Source organism: Orycteropus afer, unplaced genomic scaffold (assembly GCF_000298275.1).
Source record: "Orycteropus afer afer isolate SDZICR_OR568_19922 unplaced genomic scaffold, OryAfe1.0 scaffold00859, whole genome shotgun sequence".
In the NCBI taxonomy this organism is placed as follows: domain Eukaryota; kingdom Metazoa; phylum Chordata; class Mammalia; order Tubulidentata; family Orycteropodidae; genus Orycteropus; species Orycteropus afer.
The window spans coordinates 269,510-284,719 of NW_006922446.1; the positions used below are offsets into that span (position 1 = coordinate 269,510).

The 15,210-nt window shown below is 41.5% G+C and overlaps 1 protein-coding gene across 1 annotated transcript in view; it reads right to left on the reverse strand.

Annotated features, from left to right (window-relative positions):
- SLC4A8 (solute carrier family 4 member 8) overlaps nucleotides 1–621 on the reverse strand; it is a 69,103-nt gene extending 68,482 nt beyond the window's left edge. The window contains exon 1 of the mRNA XM_007958158.2: nucleotides 546–621. The gene's annotated coding sequence lies outside the window, so the exon portion shown is untranslated. The remainder of the gene's footprint in view (nucleotides 1–545) is intronic.
- Between the last annotated feature and the right edge of the window lie 14,589 nt (nucleotides 622–15,210).

The window sequence follows — 15,210 nt, forward strand, 5'->3', positions numbered from 1 at the left end:
ACTTCTGTAGTGATACTGCCTCAGAAACCCAAGGAGGGGTTGCTATGAGTCGGGGCCGACTCGACGGCACATAACAACAACAACAACAATATCACTTTTCTCCAAGTATGGGATTGTATTTTAAACACAAAAGTAAATTTAACTTGTAGAAAAAAGTTATATATGTGTCTGTGTGTGTGTATTTGTATTTCCAGATAGTTGACAAGAATCAATAAAATGAACTGAGCACTTCATATTCTCAAGGATTGGGCCAGCTGTTAATATTTATATTGGACTTTATAGTGCTCAAAGCACTATCTTACAAGCTATTAGATCCTAACCACATCTCAGTCAGGTAGGTATCATAGGTATTACTGTTCCTACTTTTATCTAACAGATGATGACATTGAGGCTAAGAAAAATTAAGTGATTTTCACCCATTTCTTATAGCTAGTGAGAAAGAATTAGGACTCAAACCTAGGTCTTTTGGTGGAAAATCCAGCACTGTTCCTCCCACTCCAGGAAGCCTCTTACCAACTCCCAATACACAGAACAGCAGTTTTTACCTTCCAACTCTTCTTTCTCATAGTGAATGTTGAGAATTGTACTGGTCCCACCCTGATCCACAACCGCTTCTTCATCGGGTCTCTGTTTAAACACAAAGAAGTAGTCATAGTAAAATGCATACATTCATTCAAACACTTAATTGAGCACCTAGTATATATCAGTCCCTTTATAAGACACTTGAGGGAAAAACACAAAATATCATTTAATTTGAACTTCACAATAACTTTAAGTGTCAAATATAACAGTGATTCTCTTTGACATTTTTAAAATGAGCAACCTGAGACTCAGAGAACATTAAATAATTATTGCCCAAGGTCACAGATGTGGTAAAAGGCAGAGCTAGGAATGAGCCCAGGTCTAGTGATTGGAGATCCTGTGCCTTTTCCACCCCAGTCCCCACACCTATGCAATATGGATAATGTGTTGGCATTTTGCAAGTACTGTCAAGAGCATTGTCTCATTTGGCATAAATTAGTTTCTTTGACATCTGTGCAGCATTTTAGCCAGTTTATCATTCTGTCCTTGAAATTCTCCATCGTGCACATGGGATCCCCTCTCCTCTGTCCCATCCCCTAAGGCTCACCTTCTCCCACCAACCAAATTTCCCAAGGAAGAGCTCTCAACCTATTTGTTATCCTCATGAGAAAATTTGAACTGCAGCCTGAAACTATGCGGCTCAGTACTGGACAAACAACTGAGATGCTGCGTCTCAAACTCCTTGTGTCTAAAACCAAGTAACCTTCCTCCCAAAACTAGCTTCCTGTGTTCATTTACTTATTCTACCAATTGCACCATTATTTCTTAGCCAATATTTGAAATTTCAAACTTATTTATCCATTCTACACTTACAGAGTGCCTACCATCTGCTTTCAGGAAGATAGTTCCCTTTTCTTATCTTGTTGTTGTTGTTAGGTGCCATCGAGTCAGCTCTGACTCACAGCAACCTTATGTACAACAGAATGAAACACTGCCTAGTCCTGTGCCAGCCTCACAATCCTTGCTATACCTGAGCCCATCATTGCAGCCACTGTGTCAATCCATCTCGTTGAGGGCCTTCCCCTTTTTCTCTGACCCTCAACTTTACCAAACATGATATCCTTCTCCAGGGAATGGTCCCTTCTGACAACATTACCAAAAAAGGTGAGATGAAGTCTGGCCATTCTCACTTCCAAGAAGCATTCTGACTGTACTTCTTCCAGGACTGATTTGTTTGTTCTTTTGGCAGTCCATGGTAGTTTTCAGTATTCTTGCCAATACCACAACTCAAAAGCATAAACTCTTCTTCAGTCTTCCTTATTCATTGTCCAGCTCTCACATGCATACGAGGCAACTGAAAATACTATGGCTTGGGTTAGATGCACCTTAGTCTTCAAGAAGACATCTTCTCTCTTCAGCCCTTGAAAGAGATCTTTTGCCGCAGATTTGCCCAGTGCAATACGTTGTCTGATGTTTTAACTGCTGCTTCCGCTGGTGTTGATTGTGCAACCAAGTAATATGAAATCTTTAACAACTTTACTCTTTTCTCCATTTATTGTGATGCTGCTTATAGGCCCAGTTGTGAGGATTTTTGTTTTCTTTATATTGAGATGTAACCCATACTACAGACTGAAATCTTTAATCTTCATCAGTAAGTGCTTCAAGTCATCCTCACTTTCATCAAGCAAAGTTGTGTCATCTGCATCCTGCAGGTTGTTAACGAATCTTCCTCCAATCCTGCTGCCTTGTTCTTCTTCCTATAGTACAGTTTCTTGGATTATTTGTTCAGTATACAGATTAAATAAGTATGGTGAAAGGATACAACCCTGACGTACTTCCTTCCTGATTTTAAACCATGCAGTTTCCCCTTGTTTTGTTAGAAAGAAAGCCTCCTGGTCTATGTACAGGGTCCTCATTAGTACAATCAAGGGTTCTGGAATTCCCATTCTTCTCAATGTTATCCATAATTTATTATGATCCAGACAATCAAATGCTTTTGCCTAGACAACAAAACATAAGTAAACATCTTTCTGGTATTCTTTGCTTTCAGCCAAGATCCATCTGACATCAGCAATGAGATCTCTCATTCCACGTCCTCTTCTGAATCCAGCTCGTATTTCTGGAATTTCTCTGTCAATACACTGCTGCAACTGTTTTTGAATTATCTTCAGCAAGATTTTATTTGTGTGTGATATTAATGATATTGTTCAATAATTTCCACATTCTGTGGGATCACCTTTCTTTGGAATGGGTACAAATAGGGATCTTTTCCAGTCAGTTGAACAGGTAGCTGTCTTCCAAATCTCTTGGCAGAGCCAAGTGAGTGCTTCTAGTGGGGCATTTGTTTGCTGAAACATCTCAATGGGTATTCCATCAATTCCTGGACCCTTATTTTTGCCAATTCCTTCAGTGCAGCTTTGATTTCTTCCTTCAGTGCCACTGGTTCTTGATCATATGCTACCTCCTGACTAGATGAACATCAACCAATTCTTTTTGGTACAGTGACTGTGTATTCCTTCCATCTTCTTTTGATGTTTCCTTCATCAGTCAATATTTTGCCCATAGAATCTTTCAGTATTTCAATTTGAGGCTTGAATTTTTTCTTCGGTTCTTTCAGCTTGAGAAATGCCAAGCATGTTCTTCCCTTTTGGTTTTCTAACTCCAAGCCTTTGCACATTTCATTATAATAACTGACTTTGTCATCTCGAGCTGCTCTTTGAAATCTTTTGTTCAGCTCTTTTATCTTGTCATTTCTTCCATTTCCTTTAGCAACTCTCCATTCAAGGGCAAGTTTCAGAGTTTCTTCTGACGTTGATTTTGGTCTTTTTCTTCCTTTCCTGTCTTTTTAATGACCTTTTGCTTTCTTCATGGATGATGTTCTTCATGTCATCCCACAATTCCTCTGGTTTTCAGTCATGGGTGTTCAATGCATCAAATCCATTTTTAGACGGTCTTTAAATTCAGGAGGGATATAATCAAGGTCATATTTGGGTTGTTGTGGACTTGTTTTAATTGTCTTCAGCTTCAACTTGAACTTGCATATGAGCAACTGATGGTCTGTTCCACAATCAGCTCCTGGCTTTGTTTTGGCTGAAGATATTGAGCTTCTCCATCACCTCTTTCCACAGATGTAGTCAACTTGATTCCTGTGTACCCCATCTGGCAAAGTTCACATGTATAGCCATCATTTGTGTTGTTGAAAAAAGGTATTTGCAATGAATAAATCATCGGTCTTGCAAAATTCTATCATGCAATCTCCAGTGTTTCTATCACCAAAGCTATATTTTCCAACAACCAGTGCTTATTCTTTGTTTCCAACTTTTGCATTCCAATTAGCAATGATAATCAACACATCTTGACTGCCTATTCAGTCAATTTCAGACTGCAGAGGTTGGTAAAAATTTTCAGTTTCCTCATCTGTGGCCTTGGTGGTTGGTTTGTAAATTTGAGTAATAGTAGTGTTAACTGCTCTTCCCAGTAGGCATATGGATATTATCCTATCACTGACAGCTTTGTGCTTCAGAATAGATCTTGAAACATTCTTTGTGACGATGAATGCCATGTCATTCCTCTTCAATTTGTCATTTCCAGCATAGTAGATCATATAGTTGTCTGATTCAGAATGGCCAAAACCAGTACATTCCAGCTCACTAATGCCTAGGATATTGATCCTTATGTGTTCCATTTAATTTTTGACAACTTCCAATTTTCCTACATTCATATTTCAATCATTCCACATGTTCTGATTATTAATGGATATTTGCTGCTGTTTCTTCTCATTTTGAGTCATGCCACATTAGCAAATGGAGGTCCTGAAAGCTTTACTCCACCCATATCATTAAGGTCGGCTCTATTCTGAGGAGGCAGATCTTCCCCAGTTGTATTTTGAGTGCCTTCCGACCTGAGGGGCTCATCTGCCGGCACTATATCAGACAATGTTTCAGGGCTATTCATAAAGTTTTCCAGTGACATATCAGTGTTTCACTGCTATTCACAAGGTTTTTACTGGCCAATTCTTTGAGAAGTGGATGGCCCCTTCCTTCTTCTGAGTCTGTCTTGGTCTGGAAGTTCTGTTGAAACCTGTTCACCACAGGTGACTCTGTTAATAGTTGAAATACCAGTAGCATAGCCTCCAGCCACGCAGCAATACACAAGCCACCACACTCTCCAGACTTCTAAATCATCATTGAAAATACCATTGAGTCATGGTGACCCCATGTGTGTCAAAAGGGAACTGCACTCCATAGGGTTTTCAAGGCTATGAACTTTTGAAGACAGATCGCCAGCACTTTCTTCCAAGGTGCCTCTGGGTGAGTTCCAAGAGTCTAGTGCTTACCTGTTTGTACCACTTAAGAGATTCCTTTAAATTATACTGAGTCTTTTTCATTTCTGGAACCATACCCACCTTCTTCCTGAAATGCTGCTCCCTCTGCCTGGAACTGCCACCCTCTCCTTGCCACCCCTCCCCATCCATCAGCTAATAATTACTCATCATCCCATAGATCTCAGCCTAAAAGTACATTTTAAAAAAAAATAATAAAAAAACCCTGTTGCTATTGAGTTTATTTCGATTCATGACAACCCCATGTGTATACAGTAGAACTACACTCCGTAGGTTTTCAAGGCTGTGACCATTTGAAGGCAGATCATCAGGCATTTCTTCCATAGCACCTCTAGTGGGGTTCCAACCACCAATCTTTCAGTTAGTAGTTGAACACTTAACCACTGTGCCACTAAGGGACTCCATATGCCTGCTTAGCACGGTACAATTCTCTTTAGTCTCTTTATGAAATGTCTCTTTATGCTCCTTGAGGGAGGGGCCATATCTGTCTTCCTCACCATTGTATTCCCAGCACCCTGTATAGCCTTTTTACATAGCAGGTGCTCATAAATCTCTGTGAAATAAATGAATATAATGGCACCTACCTATCAACACCCTCACAGCTGAACTATTTCAAAGATATATTAGCCAATGTCCCTGACAACCTATTTCCCTTCCCAAACCTGCAGCTCCAGCCTGGCTCACTGATCCCCGAGGGCACTGTGCACATTCCCACCTTCATTTCACATTGCCCAGCCACCTAACAGGACCTTTCCCCAACTTCCCATTACACCAAATCCTAATCACCCTCCCAGATCATGCTCAAATTTCCAGTTTACTGTTCAAAATTTACTATTTTGTAGTGCAGTGCAGTGAATTACTTGGTATGGCTCTCCTAGCCATGGTCTTTGTGACTCCCACCAGATTACTGGGTGGAACTATGCAAATATAAGATGCTTGTGGCCTACCAAGGGGTTTGGAAAGCTTGTGAGTAATGTAAATAAGGTAAATGGCACCCTTGTGGGGGTGGGACCATGCAAATAAGGTGTATGGAACCTTAATGTGGGGATTGGTTAGTTATGTCATTCTGCTAGGCTTAAAATAAGCCCTCCTACAAGCAGAAGGATCTCACTGCCATCAAGGGAGAAGTGCTAGAGGTGGAGTGGAGCATGTCCTTGGACCCAGGATCACTGTGCTAGACCTGATTGGCAGAGGCAACCAGCAGAGATGACCAACAGCAGAACCAAGAGGCATGATACAGAGCAGTGGGCTTGCCAGCCCATGGAGTAAGGAGTCTTAGTGCCTTTGGGCAGAAGGTTTGCTGGTGCAGTGGGTCCCACCTAGATGCACCTATCAGCAGAGCTAAAAGAGCTTTGTTAACACTTGCTCAAGCAGGGCAGAGGCTAGGCAGAGAAGCCCACAGCCAGAGAGGCATGCCTGAGGGTATGGCTGAAGGGAGACTGTCCTGATTGAAGAATTGTGCCCTAAGAGCCTTTCTGAACCTGAATTGTAGCTCTTACTTCCCTAATAAACCTCATGTCCGTGATTATTTCTATGAGTTCTGTGTGGCCATTGCAATGAATTATCAAACCCAGCAGGGAAGTAGTAAGTGCCAAGGGAGGGATGGTTGGTGTCAGAAGTTTAAAAAAAAAAAAAAGAGGATGGTGCAATGTCTGTCCTCACAGGAATCAGCCTTGGGCTGCTGATGGTAACTCTTTCTCCCCCGTGAAATTAGAAGAGGTCAGAGGAGGATGCCACCCCATGTCCTTTATGCATGTAGCTATCAACTATACCCCTAAATAAGGCAACCCTGAATATAAGTGTGGTGTAGTAAATTACATAGTGTGGCTTTTCTAGCCATAAGTCTTTGTAAACTCCGTGGTGGAATTTGCCATGAGCAACTGAGTAGCTCCTGATTGCTAAAGTTACCCACCTGGGATATTTCTGTCCCCCCCCCCACACACACACACAGGAAGCAATCTTCTGGGAAGTTCGCTCTTCCTCAGGTGTATAGAATTCTGATGCTGGGTGTTAGTGGTCACTCTGCCAGGCTTAAATGAGCTCTTTCAGAAGCAGAAGATATCTAACTGCTGTCTGAGAAAGACATGCTGCTGAGAGTAACATGCTCCTGAGAGATATGAGAGGCACACGCTGCTAAGAGAGAGATGCAAGAAATATGCAATGCTGAGAGAGACACACACTGCTGAGACAGACTGAGAGAGACTGTCAGCTGAGAGACAGTGGGCTGCCAGAGACAGTGTATTTCTGAAGTTGAGTTGTAGCCTGTTTCTTCCCTAATAAACCCCATAATTTGTGAGTTCTGTGTGGCCACTGCAGCGAATTATAGAACCCAGCAGAGAGGTGATGGGTGCTGAGTGAGGAACAGTTGGTGTCAGAGTTGGTGAAGGGGCTGGAGGGAAGTAGCATGTCTGGCCTCACAGGGATAGGCCTTGGGCTACTGATGGTGATTCTGTCTTCTTCTTGTGGGGTTAGAGGAAGTCAGAAGATGTGGCCTCCCTGCCCCTTTGACAATAAGGCAATCCATTTTCCAATGAGAAGTTTCAAAAGAACCATTCTGGTCTTTTTTTCCTTGTCTGTCTTTTTAGTGGCCTTTTGCTTTCTTCAATGATGATGTTCTTGATGTCATCCCACAATTCCTCTGGTTTTCAGTCACTGGTGTTCAGTGCATCAAATCTATTCTTTAGATGGTCTCCAAATTCAGGAGGGATATATTCAAGGTTATATTTTGGCTCTCGTGGACTTCTTTTAACTGTCATCAGCTTCAACTTGAACTTCCATATGAGCAGTTGATAGTCAGCTCTTGGTCTTGTTTTGGCTGAAGATATTGAGCTTCTCCATCACCTCTTTCCACAGATGTAGTCAATCTGATTCCTGTGCACTCCATCCAGCGAAGTCCACATGTATAGCCACTGCATGTGTGTTGTTGAAGAAAGGTATTTGCAATGAATAAGTTGTTGGTCTTGCAAAATTCGATCATGTGATCTCTAGCATTATTTCTATCACCAAGGCCATATTTTATTTTCCAACTACTGGTGATTCTTCTTTGTTTCCAACTTTTGCATTCCAATTAGCAGTGATAATTAACACATCTTGATTGCATGTTTGGTCAATTTCAGACTGCAGAAGTTGGTAAAAATTTTCTATTTCCTCAACTTTGGCTTTGTGATGGGTGCATAAATTTGAATAATAGTAGTTTTAACTGGTCTTCCTTGTAGACACATGGATATTATCCTATCACTGACAGCATTGTACTTCAGGATAGATCTTGAAACATTCTTTGTGATGATGAATGCCACACCATTCCTCTTTAATCTGTCATTCCTGGCATAGTAGAGCATATGGTTGTCTGATTCAAAATGGCCAAAAACAGTCCATTTCAGCTCACTAATTCCCAGGATATCAATATTTATGTGTTTCATTTCACTTTTGACAACTTCCAATTTTCCTACATTCATACTTCATACATTCCATGTTCTGATTATCAATGGATGTTTGCAGCTGTTTCTTCTCATCTTGAGATGTGCCACATCAGTAAATAGAGGTCCCAAAAGCTTTACTCTATCCATATCATTAAGGTCATCTCTACTCTGAGGAAGCAGATCTTCCCCAGTTGTATTTTGAGTGCCTTCTGCCCTGAGTGGCTCATGTTCTGGCACTATATTGGACAATGTTTCAGGGCTATTCATAAAGTTTTCCAGTAATATATCAGACAGTCTTTCACTCCTATTCATAAGGTTTTCACTGGCTAATTCTTTGAGAAGTGGATGGCCTCTTCCTTTTTCTGAGTCTGTCTTAGTCTGGAAGCTACATTGAACCTGTCAACTATGGGTAACCCTGCTGGCATTTGAAACACCAGTGGCATAGCCTCCATCCTCACAGCAACATGCAAGCCACCACAGTATGACAAACTGACAGACAAGTTTATCTCCCTTAGTTATTTCAAACCACTCTGCTCACTTCCCAGCCTCCCCCAGCCGCTCCAAAACCTGCCTGCCCTGTGCACCCGGGTCACTTACCTGGCCTGCCCCAGGCACTCAAATACCTACCTACCCTGAGCACCCGGCTTGCAAAATTAGTTGTGTGTTAATTGTTGAAATCAGGTTATTAGTATATAATGATTTATTTTGCAAGTCTTTCTACTTTGGTATTATGGTGCAGTGAATTCCTTAATATGACCCTTCTAGCCATAGTCTTTGTAATTCCCACCAAATGACTGGATAGAACTATGCAAATGTGAGGTGCTTGTGGACCACCAAGGGGACTGGCTACCTTGCTAACAATGTAAAAAAGGTGCATGGCACCCTTCTGGGGGTGGGACCATGCAAATAAGGTGTATGGAACTCCAACGTGGGATTGGTCAATTTTGCCATCCCTTATGTTTAAAATGACCTATCACAAAGATAGAAAAAGGGAATCCCACTACCATTAATAAAGAAGAGCCAGGGGCAGAGCACATCCTTTGGACTTCCTCCACCCCGGACACAGAGAAAGAGTTGTAACATTTTGCTAAGATGGTGAGAAGCAGCAGTAGAGAAATGGCAGCAGCAGAAAAAGGAGACCTGGTAGAAGACCCAGCAGGAGACTGGCAAGAGATAGCATGGTGGGCCTCTGAAGCGAGAAAGTTGAGCACCTTTAGGTCAAGGGTTAGTAGCAGAGTGGGGAGCCTCTGGGAACTTACTGGCAGAGCAAAGAGAGCTTGGAACACTTGCCTGAGCAGAGCAGAGGCAAGGTGCCATGGGGCCAAGAGGCTAAAGGCCGGATAGATGTGCATACAGGTACTGTTAAGAAGAGGCTGTCGTGGCATATGAGTTGAACATTTACCTGAGGTAGATACACTCCTTGGAGAGAACAATCATGGGAGAAAGAAGGGCTGCTTATGCACTGGGAGACAGCTCAGGGGGCAGGAGGGCATGGAGAGATGGACACAGGGAAGATGTAATTATTGGGAGGAAGTGGGAGGAGAGCTGTTGCATTGTGGTAAATTGTAGTCAATGTCATAAGACAAAGTGTATGTGAACTGCTGTATGGAAAGAGAATTTGCTCTGTAAATCTTCACCCAAATCACAATAATAAAGAAAGAAAGAAAGAAGAGGAGGCTGTCATGATCATAGAACTATATCCTAAATAATTTCTGATGGTGAATTGTAACCTGTTACTTCCTTAATAAACCCCATAATCGTGAGTATTGTCTATGAGTTCTGTGTGGAAACTGCAATGAATTATCAAACCCACCAAAGAAGTACTGTGGAAGGGATGGTTCATGTCACAGTTGGTGAAATGGCTGCAGGGTGAAGACATGTCTGACCTTTACCTCACAGAAATCAGCCTAGGGCTGTTGATCTTGATTATCACTCTTCCCTTGTGAACTTATATGAGGAGCTCAGATGTCTCATCATGCCATTTTCACAGTTATATACTTGAAATGTTCCAAAAATTTCCAGAATATACAATTTGTTTAAAACCATCAAAAAATGAAAAGAAAAATCATCAGGTCCCATCAGTCCATACTTGTCAGAGATTTCTCAATAGTTGGTTTTTATTTCCTTTAATACAGTACCATTATTATTTATGGCAAAAAGGATTTCTTAACCTGAGGTTCATGGATTTCTAGGGTATCTATGAATAGGCTTCAGAGAATTAGTGGAAACATGTGTGTGTGTTTTTCTTGGGGAAGGGTTGTTGTAGTGAAACACTAGACTAATACTCTGCTATAAGGATCTCTGATAGTGTATTTGCTAACCAGAGGTTGGTGGTTCAAACCTATCAGCCACTCCATAGAAGGAAGATGGGGCAATATACTTCCATACAGATTTAGCACCTCGGAAACCCAATGGGGATCACTATCAATCAGAACTGACTTGATGCAGTGAGGTTTTATACACACACACACACACACACACACACACATATATATACATATACTGTTAGAAATAAAAACAAAGTTTTATTGAAGGATAAAAAGGTTTTTCAAAACTGGGAGACACACAAGTATTTAGGTAGGATGCTGCAGTGTTTCAAATTCCAGGGAGAACAATGACGTTTTTATCAAGTGAAGCAAGCAAAAGTTTGTGTGCTCACTGACACATGGTAGTGGTTGGGTTTACATGGCAAAAAGTAACAAGGGAGGCTGTTAAACTATAATCTTAAATATTAATTGTTAACCTAACATTAATCTCTTACCTCCTAGAATATGTTTGACAAAGGCATTTTTCTTAACATCAGTAACATCCTGGGAAACAATTGAGCCAGCTTTCTACATCTCTGCCTGTAATCTTAAGCTAACAGGCTATACTTTCACAGATTTATAAGATTTGGTCCAGAAATGGACCAAAGATCTCAGTGAGCAAAATCTAATTTAGGGGAGTTAGGAAATTAGAACTGAGACTTGATTAATTGGTGTTTGGTTCTTCTTAGTAACAGAGTTATGATGCAATTGCAGGGCTTCATCTTTACCTAATGTTATCAATTCTATTTCCTAACCTTTTGAGTAGGAGCTCTGGTAGCATAGTGCCTAAGGCACTTGACTGCTAACCAGAAGCAGTTCAAACCCACCAGCCACGCCTCAGAAGGAAGGTTGGGCAATCTGCTTCCGTAGTAATACCACCTTGGAAACCCAAGGAAGGGTCACTATTAGTTGGGTCCAACTCAATGGCATACAACAACCACCACCACCATTTTTTGGGAAATGTTGACTAAAGCAATTTCTCTAAGGCAAGCTGTGTAAACATTTTTGACAAACATCTTTTAACAAACAATCCTAGCACAAGCTAAAAACTAACCCTTGTACCCTTACAAATTACAACACTTAACTTTTACAAAAGGCTAAATTTTCTTGACAGAAGAAAAGGAGCAAAGACTGCAGGCCAAACTGCAGTGTAACAAAAATGGAGTTTTATTTTAGGCATGAAGTCACCCATTTCAGTTGTGCCAGCAGCTCACTTTTAAGGTTCACATACACGGGGTCCATACGTTCATCAAATTCTCAGAGGAGTTTGTGACCCAGAAAAAATTAGAACCATGAGAACCACATACCATAAGCTTAGGAGAAAAAGGAATGTAAGGAGGAAGTCAGGGAAAGAAAGATGGCCTAGAGAAAAGGCCCTGTTTCCAAGTATCCTCTTTTTCATTTTCATATTTCCCTACCTTGCTGGCAATGATTGACTTGGTAAATGTGAATTGACTGGAGTAGCTACCTCAAGCCCTAGATAAGATAAAAAGAACTAAGGCAGTTAAATATACATTAAAACATTAAAAGGCAGACCTTGAGAGAAAAAGCCTTAAAAAATGAATTACTTGTAACTGAATAGCAGACCAGATTCTCACTTACATTAATGGACAAATTAAAAGGCAGGGGTAAGGCGAGGTAAGGCTGAGTCTTAAAAAATGGTCCCAGCTCCTTGAAGCAGCTATAGAGGTTACAATGAGGGTGGACTGGGAGCTAGCCTGGAGCTCTCTCTCCCTGACACACTTTTCCTGCTACTCTCCACTCTAGACCTGCCCAAACTGGGCCCTGCCTCCCTTCCTGCTGTCAGTCTGCTTTTTACCTACAATGACACTCTTTCATCTTTTTTTCCCCTAAGGAGCAGATGTTTTCAAAGATTGTTTCCAATACCTCCCAGCCCCAATCCCCAACCTGATTAAAAACAGCCAATGCTTATTGAGTCCTGATACATTTAACCATTTTAAAAATCAACAAATATATAGATGACTTGCAGAGTTTCTAATTAGCAAACTGAGTTGGTAAATTAGTATTAACAAATATTTATTGGGCACTTATTACATGCCTGAAGGATCTCTGGTGGCATAGGGGTTAAAGTATTTGGCTGTTAACCAAAAGTTTTATGGTTCAAACCCACCAGCTACTTTTAGGTAGAAAGATGAGGCATTCTGCTTTCATAATGATCAACAACCTAGGAAACACTATAGGACAGTTCTACTCTGTCCTATAGGGTCACTATGAGTAGAAATATACTCGATGGCAGTGCATTTGGTTCATCATGTGCCTAGCATTGTGCTAAGAACTTTACATACTATGACAGTTGGAGCTGCGTGTCAACTTGGCTGGACCACAATTCTGTGTGGTTTAAGCAATTGTGATGTGGGTTGTTCCAAAGATGGGATCAGATGTACGTTTTGAGCAGCCAATCCGTCGAAAGGGAGTTTCCTTAGGGGTGTGCCCTGCTTCCAGTATATTTATGGACATCCTGGGAAAAGAGACACTCTTCTGTGGATCGGGATTCTGCCTACAACTGTCCGTGAGCAAACAATCCACCATTCGGCCTGAAGATCTTGGATTCATCATTCGTTGGAGTCAACAGCCAGTATACTGCCTGCCAACCTTGAGTTCCTCAGCCCCTGCAGCTGCATGAGTTGGGAAAAGCCTCCAGCTTGGTGTTTGATCGAAGAACTTGGACTTGCCAGCTTCTATAAGTGTGTGAGCCATTTTCCTAAGATAAATTTCCCTTTCTCTATACATATAAACTTTACCCATTTTGTTTCTCTAAAGAACCCAGTCTAACACACATACATTACCTCATGTAAGCTTTACAATAGTTCTAAATCAAGGCTAAGATTTCTCTCACAAGAGCTAGTAAGTTTGCCTGGGCTCATTATATGCTAATATCACCAAAAGCAAATTATTTGGGCATTTTGGAGAGCTCAGGTCACCTAGTCCTGGGTTAACGTCCTCAGTAAGAATAGCTCAAGATCTATATTATTAGCTTCTTAAATATTTAGTGCTCCAGAACCTTGGACTTCAAAATGCCACTTTACTAACCAGTGCTCCAAAAATTCTACAACTCTTTATTCCCTTCCACCTTCTTCTTCATCAAGCAGAGCCCCTGAAATCTGGTCCCTTGTATACCCTTACACTGAACCTGACCTACAGATACCCAACCCTCTGACATCCTCAATTTGCCTTCCCCACTGAAGGCAAAGCAGGCATCCTACAGAAAGAAAAAAAGGTTCCAAGGTGACTTACACAGCTGCTCCAGACTTCTCTTCTCTGTAGCCAGGAGCTCTGAACACCCCTGAACTCCCCATTCTGACTCTTCAGCAGCCTACTAGGAGATTCCAAAATGGCTCTGGTTTCTTGGTGATACTTTTATTGAACCCCACTTGGGGTTCAGTATATATTTCTTAGTCAGGAAGCTGTGGTAGGCAAAGTAAGGTCTCCCCCCTAAAGGTGTACACATCCTCATCTCTAATCCAAACCCGATGCCATCGAGTTAATTCTGACTTGTAGCAACCCTGTAGGACAGAGTAGAATTGCTCCCATAGAGCTTCTAAAACTGTAAATTTTTAAGAAAGCAGACTACCTCATCGTTCTCCCATGGAGCAGCTGGTGGGTTTGAACCACTGACATTTACGGTCAGCAGCCAAATGCTTTAACCACTGTCCCACCAGAGCCTCCCCATAATCTCTAGAACCTGTGAATGTGTTATTTTACATGTTGAAGGGTTAAGGCTGCAGATAGAAGTAAAGTTCCAGGCAACTTTAAAATAGGGAGATAACCCTACATTATCCAGGTGGGCTCAATGTAGTCACAAGGATCTTTAAAAATAGAAGAGGGAAGCAGAAGAGTAGGGTCAGAGAAAGGAGATGTGATGATGGACGCAGGGTCTGAGAGATGCAATGTTGCTAGCTTTGAAGGTGGAGGAAGGGCACTATGAGGGTGCTGTGAGCTAAGGAATATATATATGATTTCTCAAGAAGCTGGAAAAGATGAGGAAACGGTTTCTTTCCTAGGGTCTCCAGAGAGAAAGGCAGCCATGCAAACACCTTGATTTTATCCCAGTGAGACTGGCGCCGGACTTCTGAACTATAGAATTGTAAGATAATAAATATATCATTTTAAACCATGATTTGTTACAGTAATGGTAGGAAACCAACACACACATCATAGCTTCCTAACTACCAAGGCCAGAGTAAACTTGTTACTACCTGATGGGAAACAACCAACCTCTCCATTATCTAAGATTTATTGTTGTTACATAGCAGTGAATTTATAACACACAATTCCTTCTCTGTGTCCTGATTTCTACTGTGGCAGGCTTGACTACTGAAAGCCCTGTCTCCCTTGAAAAGGCAAATCATGAGCTAAGACAATCATCTACAAATTTTGAAGGAAGTAAATCTGCAGACAGAATTGTGTCTTAAACTGCCTCAATTCTCTGCTTGGCCAATCAGACTACACCCTCCTACTAAAGCTCCCCAGCAGAGCTGGTAAAGCCAGATAAAGAGAATGCCTCCAGGCTCCCTGATTCCCATATACAGAAAAGATGCCTAAGTGTGGAGGAAAGGGACTAAGGAGCCAAGAGACAGGGTACAGGAGTGCCTATAATGCA